The 10576-nt window shown below is 43.2% G+C and overlaps 1 protein-coding gene across 4 annotated transcripts in view; it reads left to right on the top strand.

The window, feature by feature from the left end:
- The first annotated feature begins 8674 nt into the window (after positions 1 to 8674).
- The window catches only part of HMGCLL1 (3-hydroxy-3-methylglutaryl-CoA lyase like 1), a 296565-nt gene continuing 294663 nt past the window's right edge, over positions 8675 to 10576 (top strand). For 3 of the 4 annotated variants that reach the window (XM_068281395.1, XM_068281396.1, XM_068281391.1), the window contains exon 1: positions 8675 to 8760. The gene's annotated coding sequence lies outside the window, so the exon portion shown is untranslated. The remainder of the gene's footprint in view (positions 8761 to 10576) is intronic. The other variant, XM_068281393.1, reaches the window with a different exon arrangement.

Here is a 10576-nt window from a genome sequence, read left to right as displayed (position 1 = left end):
GTGCAGAAGCAGGATCAGCCATATACCGGCTGTATCCTGCGCCCAAGTCTACCGGCGCCGATTTTAAATGTACTCTCCTAACAGTAACAAAGATCTGTTTTTCTTTAAAGATTATGATGCCGTTGTGTATGTTTTAGAGCAGAGAGGAAGTTCTTGTATGCAGCACAATTGTCTTTTGCTATTGTTCAAAAAGCCGATAAGACTGATAAGAAGTCAATCCAACTGTTGGATTGACTTCTTATCAGTCTTATCAGCGTTTTGAACAATAGCAAAAGACTATTTTTAGGTATTTCAACTTGTTTCACAACAAAAGTCTTTTGACAATTGTGCTGCATAAAAGACCACTGTTGAGTATGTGTATGGGGCTTTATGATACTCTGCTGATGAAAATCTAGTTAGTACATTAATACTTTAATCAGTTAGGCTAATAAAACAAATGATAAAACTTGCAGAGATGACACCTCATACTGATAGAATAAATAAAACATTTGCAGTCTTCACACTTTTTACTACACTAGTTAAAATGTATTCTTATATACTGTCCATTTGAACCAAGTGTACTTTCATAAATACAACTATATACGCAAGGGAGGAGTGTGGATTTAAATAGTTTTCATTTTTTATTTATATAATGTTTCACTTTTAATTGAATATTTTAATATATTTTACAAGTGCTAGTATTAAAAATAGCGGATAAGTTACCCACACACACACTACTCACTCCACAGTCCAACCAATAAGTCCCTTTAAAAGATAAAAGGATAATAAAAATGAGGAGACATAAAAAAATCAGAAATAGTTGAAAAGTATAAAAAAATACTACAAAATGCTACAATCACATTGTACTGGAGTTCCTGTTTGGACAAATATATAAGTGACTTACTCCAAAGTCATTGCAATTCTGGATCCTCACTTCCCAGAATGTATAGGTGCTGATATAGTTTCCCAAATAGCAAGACTTTCAAGTAATTAACTTCTGAAAACAATGTGTGATATGTTGCCAGTGATGCCAGTGCCATTGTTGCTACTGAGAGCAAACTTACAGTTCACCATGCTATCCTCGAAGAATCCGCTCAATACCTGCAGCCAGAGACCCAGCCGACAGCTCTGTACCACCTCTCCTTCCCATGAGGCGTTGCACCTATCTGCACAACCTCGGAGTTAGGCCTGAAACACACCAGAGGAGTTTTTCTGAGCGTTTTGAGTTTTTAAATCTGCTGCTAAGGTTATCCTATGTGTCTGTGCACACTGGAGCGATGAGGTTTTGTAAAAAACCCCATAGCATTACATTGGGAAGAGGTTTTGAAACCTCTAAAAGCTCTTCCCAATGTAATGCTATGGGGTTTTTTACAAAACCTCATTGCTCCAGTGTGCACAGACACATAGGATAACATTAGCAGCAGATTTAAAAACTCAAAACGCTCAGAAAAACTCCTCTGGTGTGTTTCAGGCCTTACTCCTGCTCTTGTATTTGCCTGAGGAAGCGGGCTTGGGACCCGCGAAACGCGTTGCATAATTTTATGTGGAGTACTGATTATAAATATATATTTTTCTGGATACCATATATGGTGGTTGTGTCATATATATTGGGGAGATGGATCCACCCCAGTCCCCCAATTTTTTATTTGGCTTTAATAGACTACTAATTTTTATTTTGCTGGCGCCTGTGTAACTACTACAAATCTCCTTCCCATGGGTCCTGGTTAATGATGTCACTTCCCCCTGGCGCTTACATGAATCTTTCATACACACTCTAACTCTTTAAATTATGAGTTAATGTGCTGGAGCCAGTCTACTGATACACCTATAAGACAAACATGTTTCTGTGGACTTGGCAGCCTTTGTCAGGGTCAGCTTAGTCATGTACTTTCATAAATACCAAATCATGATTTTATCCCAGGCAACATAATATACAGTAAGTGCATTCGGCGTTCTTATATAAATATTTAAATACAACACTGTGATAGCAGTGCCCTTAAAACTGTACAACTCATTTTTTTTTGTATATGCATATTGTAGTCTTGCCAACACAATCTATTTTATACAGGATATGTTTGGCTGATTTGGTATTTCCCATTTACTTTTGGAATAAATTCACAAGCTTATTTTGTTTCTATAAAGCAAACATTCTAGGTAATTTAAACAGCCAAGTCTAGGTGAGTTTATTCAAAATACATTGGCCTGAATGCCACTATAATTGTTTGATTGCTTGAATTGTGAGCGATCCAAATGGTACATATTTGTTCAGTCCCATGAATAAGTTCGGAGTACTTGTCAGTATTTACTTATACATTCTTAAGAACTAGCACAGAGTTTCTCAGAAGCTTCTGGTTTGAACTCCTAAATGCACATTACATTGGGTTTAAGCTAAAGCTTATAACATGAGACCGTCTAGATGGTATGCACTGGCAAAATAATAATCAGAACACAGATTAAATAGACAGAACAAGAAATGAAGGTCCACCATTCCGTTTTTCTGTAAAAGGCCTCTTTTCCACGGACTGTTGATAGGCAGTGAAATGCCTCTCAAACTCTCACAACTTCTCACTGCTACCTGGTAACTGCTTGCTGAGCACACAGTTCAACAGTCCGTGAAAAAAAGGCCTTAGACATGAAGATACAAGTTCTGCGTATACCCAGCCTGTCCGATTACATAGCTCAAGAATTATCATAGAGGTTCATAAAGGAAAATTTGAAAAGATCATTGATTAGGAGTATTTAGGAAATGGAAATTGAAAGTTTTAAAGGCCAATTGAAGTGAGGAGAATATGGAAGCAGCCATGTTTATTTCCTTTTACACAATACCAGTTGCATGGCAGCCTGGCAGCCCTGCTAATCCATTTGTCTGCAGTAGTGTCTGAGGTCATATTCACAGTGGGACGTTGCGTTTTAATGCATAAAGTCGCAACGTGTCTGCGTTAAGGTAACGCACTGCAAGCAGCGAAATACCACAACACAACATTTTTTTAATGCGACTTTAACGTCGCATTGTGAACGGCAGATAGGATTAGCATTGCAGTACGGTAAGCTGAGTTATAAGACTTTATAATGCACGACCATAACGTCCCACTGTGAATGCGACCTGAATCACAGCAGAAACAAGCATGCAGCTAATCTTGTCAAATATGACAATAATGTCAGAAATACCTGATCTGCATATTCTTGTTTATGGTCTATGGCTAAAAGGCCTCTTTTCCACGGACTGTTAAACTGTGTGCTCAGCAAGCAAATATTAGGCAGCAGTGAGCAGTTACCAGCAGGGCCTGCGCTACCATAGAGGCAAAGGGGGCAATTGCCCCAGGGCCCCAGAGCTTGTAAGGGCCACCAGTGGCTACAAGCAGAAGAAAAAAAATTCAAATCGACCTTATAGTTTTTGAGAAAATCGATTTTAAAGTTTCAAAGGAAAAAAAATACACATTTAAAAACCCGCTGATTTTACTGGTTAATAGCAAATCCACCTTAAATGCTAGAAACCCTAAATTTGCAGGTTATGTTAAGGAGATCATTGAGAATAAGAGGAAAAAACAATTTTTCAAAAAGACCTTATAGTTTTTGAGAAAATCGATTTTAAAGTTTCGAAGGAAAAAAGTATACTTTTAAATGCGGTAAATGTCACTTTTAGTAGCAAACCTAGTGTAGTGGTAGTGTAACGTAGTGGTAGTGTAACGGTAGTGTAATTTTACATGCATCAAAAGAAAGAGCAATAAATTTCCTGACGGGGTTTCCAGGGGGTCTATACGCAGCCGCAGCGCTTTGGTCAGGGATTGCGATACAGCCGCAATATGGCTGTATGAAGATCCCTAGCATTTTTTCCTGTTTTCCCAATTTTTTTTTTATGTTTAGAGTGTGGGAATTTTTTTTTTTTAAATTATGTGGGGTCCCCCCTCCTGAAACTTTTTAACCCCTTATCCCCCATGCAGGCTGGGGTAGCCAGAATGTGGAGCTCCGACCGATTGGGGCTTCACACCCTGACTATACCAGCTGCAAAAAAGGTCCCTTAATGCCGATTTTTGTTTCGGGGTATCTGTTGGGGGGGCCCCCAGGTTTATTTTGCCCTGGGGCCCCATTGTTGCTTAAACCGGCCCTGGTTACCAGGCAGTAGTGAGCAGTTACCAGGCAGCAGCAAGCAGTTGTGAGAGTATGAGAGGCATTTCACTGCCTATCAACTGTCCGTGGAAAAGAGGCCTTGGAGGCAGAGGATCAGCAGTATAGCTAAGGAACTGGTATTGTTTACAAGGAAATAAATATGGCAGGCTCCATAGCCCTCTTGCTACAGTTGTCCTTTAAAGATCAATTCCAGGAACAAAATGTATTTAGGTATGTTTTCTTACCACCTTCATCACTTCGGCCTAGTTCACACCTGAGCGGTTCGGCTGCGTTTTGCGATCCGCTTGCGGATGGGGAAACGCTTGGGTAACGTATTTCAATGGACTGGTGCACACCAGAGCGGGAGGCGTTTTGCCGAAACGCATACTCCCGGGCTGCTGCAGATTTTGGATTGCGGAGGCGTTTTTGCCTCCAATGTAAAGTATAGGAAAAACGCAAACCGCTCTGAAAAACGGCAGTTCAGAGCGGTTTTGCAGGCGTTTTTGTTACAGAAGCTGTTCAGTAACAGCTTTACTATAACAATATCTGAAATCTACTACACCAAAAACGTTTCACAAAACCGCAAAATGCTAGCTGAAACGCTACAGAAAAATAAGAAAAAGCGTTTCAAAATCTGCTAGCATTTTGCGGATCTGCTAGCGGTTTTTGGTGTGCACCAGGCCTTCATGTCCAAACATTAAAAGACATTGGGGTTGATGCACAAAATATTGGCGTGCACAGACAGCACACAGCAATATTACCGTTACTACCGGCAGTGTGCTGCAAGTTATGCTATTGGTGCGACCCACGGTACTCGAGTAGTGTGAAGATCGCTACAGTAACACATGTTAATAACGAGCATTACCATTCGCAATCTGCATTACTATAGCAAGGTTTGCGCTGTTCGAGTACAGCGGGTCATGCAAACAGTATCCCTTACGGCAGGGGTCCCCAACCTTTTTAAGCCCGGGGCCCACTTTCCCGACCAAACTTTTCTCTGGGGCCCCCCGGGAAGTGGGGGGCGTGGTTAGTGGTCGGCAGCAGCCCCCCCCCCCTCTTTTCCCTGATTTTACACAGTATAGCTATTACAGTTAGCCCAGTATAGCAAGTACAGTTACCACAGTATAGCAAGTACAGTTACCCCAGTATAGAAAGTATAGTTAGCCCAGTATACCTAATACAGTTAGCCCAGTATACCTAGTGCAGTTAGCCCAGTGTAGCAAGTACAGTTACCACAGTATAGCAAGTACAGTTAGCCCAGTATAGCAAGTATAGTTACCCCAGTCCCCAGTATAGCAAGTATAGTTAGCCCAGTATACCTAATACAGTTAGCCCAGTATACCTAGTGCAGTTAGCCCAGTATAGCAAGTACAGTTACCACAGTATAGCAAGTACAGTTAGCCCAGTATAGCAAGTATAGTTACCCCAGTATAGCAAGTATAGTTAGCCCGGTATACCTAATACAGTTAGCCCAGTATACCTAATACAGTTAGCCCAGTATACCTAGTGCAGTTAGCCCAGTGTAGCAAGTACAGTTACCCCAGTATAGCAAGTACAGTTAGCCCAGTATAGCAAGTATAGTTACCCCAGTATAGCAAGTATAGTTAGCCCAGTGTACCTAGTACAGTTAGCCCAGTGTAGCAAGTACAGTTAGCCCAGTATAGCAAGTATAGTTACCCCAGTATAGCATGTATAGTTAGCCCATTATACCTAGTACAGTTAGCCCAGTATACCTAGTGCAGTTAGCCCAGTGTAGCAAGTACAGTTACCCCAGTATAGCAAGTATAGTTACCCCAGTGTACCTAGTACAGTTAGCCCAGTGTAGCAAGTACAGTTATCCCAGTGTAGCAAGTATAGTTAGCCCAGTGTAGCCAGTAGTTACCCCAGTATAGCTGCCCCAGTGTAGCTAGCAGAGGTGCTGCAAAGAGGAGAGCCGTGGCTGAAGGAATATAAGGAAGGAAGCGGACGCCCGCTCATAAGGTAACAGGAGCGGGGGGAGAGGGAGAGGCCGCGGCCCCCCAGAAATCTGCCCAAGGACCCCCAGGGGGCCGCGGCCCCCAGGTTGGGGACCCATGCCTTACGGTACACCCAGCCGGCAGTAATGGTGCTACTGCTGTGGGCTGTCTGTGCACGCCAATTTTACTGATATTTTGTGCATCAATGCCATACTTACTGAACTAAGGTAAAACTGCCATGTGTAATCAGAGTGCAGTAATTTTACCAATACTAAGTTACTGAGCGTGCATTGTACAAATAGTCCAGTTTGTGTTACCTAGGTAATGCATCTGTTGCTAGTGCAGTGCGTGTTAGCTGGACAATTTTACCAGTACTTACACCAGTTATGAAGTGCACGATGTGGAATTAGTGCAACCCGTTCTATGTAGTCAATGCTATTTATATAATGCATGCCACACTAGCAATGCACGCTACATAACTGATCTGAGTACTGGTCAATATTTCCATGGGCTGCACGCGCGGTATTTTTACTGGTGTTTGCTGAAGATGCCCTGGGATTTGGATAGGGATTTTTAAGTAACACAGGACTGTTAATTTCTGAATCCAAATTTTTTACAGATAAGCTATAATGGAACTATTTCACCAAACTCTGTTAACATTTCTTAGGTGGGGTCATAGCCGGCCTTTGACCTGAGCAACTGGAGCGGTTGCTCAGGGCGCCAGCTTCCAAGGGGGCACCTATAGCTGGCTACCTATACTGAGGGCAACTACACCTGACTTCCTATACTGGGGCACCTATAGCTGGCTAGCTATAGGTGCCCCCATGAATACACCACTATATTTCACAGATTTTTTTTATATTAAAAGGATGTAATCCTTTAAAGGAATACTGTAGGGGGTCGGGGGAAAATGAGTTGAACTTACCAGGGGCTTCTAATGGCCCTTTGCAGAGGTCCTGTGCCCGCGCAGCCACTCACCGATGCTCCGGCCCCACTTCCGGTTCACTTCTGGAATTTCAGACTTTAAAGTCTGAAAACCACTGCGCCTGCGTTGCAGTGTCCTCGCTCCCGCTGATGTCACAAGGAGCATACTGCGCAGGCACAGACCATACTGGGCATGCGCAGTACGCTCCTGGTGACATCAGCGGGAGCGAGTACACGGCAATGCAGGCACAGTGGTTTTCAGACTTTAAAGCCTGAAATTCCAGAAGTTAGCCAGAGGCGGGGCCAGAGCATCGGTGAGCGGCTGCGCGGGCACAGGATGTCTGCAGGGGACCATTAGAAGCCCTGGGTAAGTTCAACTCATTTTCCACTGACCCTCCTACAGTATTCCTTTAATAATTAAAATCAATTATAGAAAATGCTTTTTTTTTTTGCCATTTGGAAACATATACTGGCATTAGTGGCATATAAGACTGCTTTTTAACCCTTGAAAAACTTCTGAAAAGTTAGGGGTCGTCTTATACGCTGGGTGTCATTGATGACGGGTGATACGCCCTATCCTCTTACCGCCTCTCAGATCTCGCTGCTGAGGATTGTAGTGAAGCGGCGCAGGCGCACATGTGCGAGATCTGAGAGGCAGAGAAGGAGGTAAACAGGATACAAGGGCGGGCAAGAAGGGTGAAAGAGGCGTGTTTGTGGGAACAGCACAATCTATTCTTCCATACCTCTCTGATAAACAGGGAGAGCTGACCAATCTGTTTAGGGAGAGGGAGCGTAAACTAATCCAACCAGTCAGTCACCTATATACTGTTATATACTGGGTACCACATACAGTACAGCACCAGTATCTGTTCATACCAGTATATGATGTTTTAATTTTTATTTGGTGTGCATTGGAAGAAGTGTAGTCTTTTTCAGCGAGTATTTCCCAAACTATATGTTAACTGGAAAAGTTGTTAGGGGTTGTCTTATACACTGGAATATACGATACATAAAAATATAAAAATAAATAATCAAATTCATAATTAATGTATATGCTTGTAATGTTTAGTTATTTTTTTAAATCATATATTATTATGATTATTTATTGTATTTATAAAGCGCCAACATATTACGCAGCGCTGGACAATAAATAGGGATACATACATTGCAACAAGGGGTGAAAGACAGAGAGGTAGCAAACGGTTATACAACATAGCACAAGGTTATACATACAATCAGGGTATAAAATGCAGTTTACAGAGACCTTGATATCAGATATGCTTGTAATGTTTACCGGTAGTTATTTTTTTAAATCATATGTAGAAGTGAAAATATATATATATTTTTTTTAAATGGTGGAGCGAACTCCCATATGTGTTCACACGTACACATTAATGGATGACAATGTAAGAGAGCAGAGATGAACATGAGCCACTCTTCTCCAGTGGCGGCGCCAGGGGGGTGCTTGGGGGTGCTCGAGCACCCCCTAGAATTGTCCAAGCACCCCCAAAGCACCCCCTGGAGTGAACTGACTTCAGGCGTCTAAAAGACGCCAAGTCAGTTCACACACCGGCAGCACGGAGCAGCAGGCAGGGCTACGGTAAGATGGCCGCCCGGAGCCCTGTTCTGCAGACTTCGGGCGGCCATTTTCCCGTAGCCCTGCTCTCTGCATGCAGGCAGGAAGTCTCGTCGTGACGTCGGGAAGGAAGAGGATCGTGGGCGCGCGGGCGCTGCGCGCCACAATGAGGTCGGGACTCGGGACGGGAGGTCGGGAAAGAAGGTCTTCTGGCTGTAGGTGAGTAAATGGGTTTTTCTTTTCTTTTTCAGGTGATGCGGATTGTGCATATTGGGGTCATATCTGCTACGGATTGTGCATATTGGGGTCATATCTGCCACGGATTGTGCATATTGGGGTCATATCTGCCACGGATTGTGCATATTGGGGTCATATCTGCCACGGATTGTGCATATTGGGGTCATATCTGCCACGGATTGTGCATATTGGGGTCATATCTGCTACGGATTGTGCATATTGGGGTCATATCTGCTACGGATTGTGCATATTGGGGCGATATCTGCTACCGATTGTGCATGTTGGGGTCATTTCTGCTACCGATTGTGCATATTGGGGTCATTTCTGCTACCGATTGTGCATATTGGGGTCATTTCTGCTACCGATTGTGCATATTGGGGTCATTTCTGCTACCGATTGTGCATATTGGGGTCATATCTGCTACCGATTGTGCATATTGGGGTCATATCTGCTACCGATTGTGCATATTGGGGTCATATCTGCTACCGATTGTGCATATTGGGGTCATATCTGCTACCGATTGTGCATATTGGGGTCATATCTGCTACCGATTGTGCATATTGGGGTCATATCTGCTACCGATTGTGCATATTGGGGTCATATCTGCTACCGATTGTGCATATTGGGGCCATATCTGCTACCGATTGTGCATATTGGGACCATATCTGCCACCGATTGTGCATATTGGGACCATATCTGCCACCGATTGTGCATATTGGGACCATATCTGCCACCGATTGTGCATATTGGGACCATATCTGCCACCGATTGTGCATATTGGGACCATATCTGCCACCGATTGTGCATATTGGGACCATATCTGCCACCGATTGTGCATATTGGGACCATATCTGCCACCGATTGTGCATATTGGGACCATATCTGCCACCGATTGTGCATATTGGGACCATATCTGCCACCGATTGTGCATATTGGGACCATATCTGCCACCGATTGTGCATATTGGGACCATATCTGCCACCGATTGTGCATATTGGGACCATATCTGCCACCGATTGTGCATATTGGGACCATATCTGCTACCGATTGTGCATATTGGGACCATATCTGCTACCGATTGTGCATATTGGGACCATATCTGCTACCGATTGTGCATATTGGGGCCATATCTGATAACGATTGTGCATATTGGGGCCATATCTGATAACGATTGTGCATATTGGGGTCATATCTGCTAACGATTGTGCATATTGGGGTCATATCTGCTACCGATTGTGCATATTGGGGCTATATCTGATAACGATTGTGCATATTGGGGCCATATCTGATAACGATTGTGCATATTGGGGCCATATCTGATAACGATTGTGCATATTGGGGCCATATCTGATAACGATTGTGCATATTGGGGTCATTGGACGTGTTTTTTGTTAAAATCTGCTCACATTACGTGTATTTTCTTGAGAAAACCTGCACAATTATGTGAATTTTCAGGGAAAAGGGTCACCAAAACTTGGGCCCTCTGTCTTTGCGTTGCACTTTTAAAGGGAACCCGAGGTGAGAATAATATTGAGGCTGCCATATTTATCTCCCTTTAAGCAATACCAGTTGCCTGGCTGCCGTGCTGGTCCTCTGCCTCTTATTCTTTCAACCATAGACCCTGAACAAGCATGCAGCAGGTCAGGGGTTTCTGACAATATTGTCAGAACTGACAAGATTAGCTGCATGGCTTGTTTCTGGTGTAATTCAGTTCACTACTACAGCCAAATAGATCAGCAGGGCTGCCAGGCAACTAGTATTGTTTAAAAGGAAATAAATATGGCAGCCACCATATCAC

This window comes from Hyperolius riggenbachi, chromosome 4 (genome assembly GCF_040937935.1).
Source record: "Hyperolius riggenbachi isolate aHypRig1 chromosome 4, aHypRig1.pri, whole genome shotgun sequence".
NCBI classification, from domain to species: Eukaryota; Metazoa; Chordata; class Amphibia; order Anura; family Hyperoliidae; genus Hyperolius; species Hyperolius riggenbachi.
The sequence above is the reverse complement of the archived record's forward strand: the minus strand, read 5'-3'. Positions and strand labels throughout refer to the sequence as shown.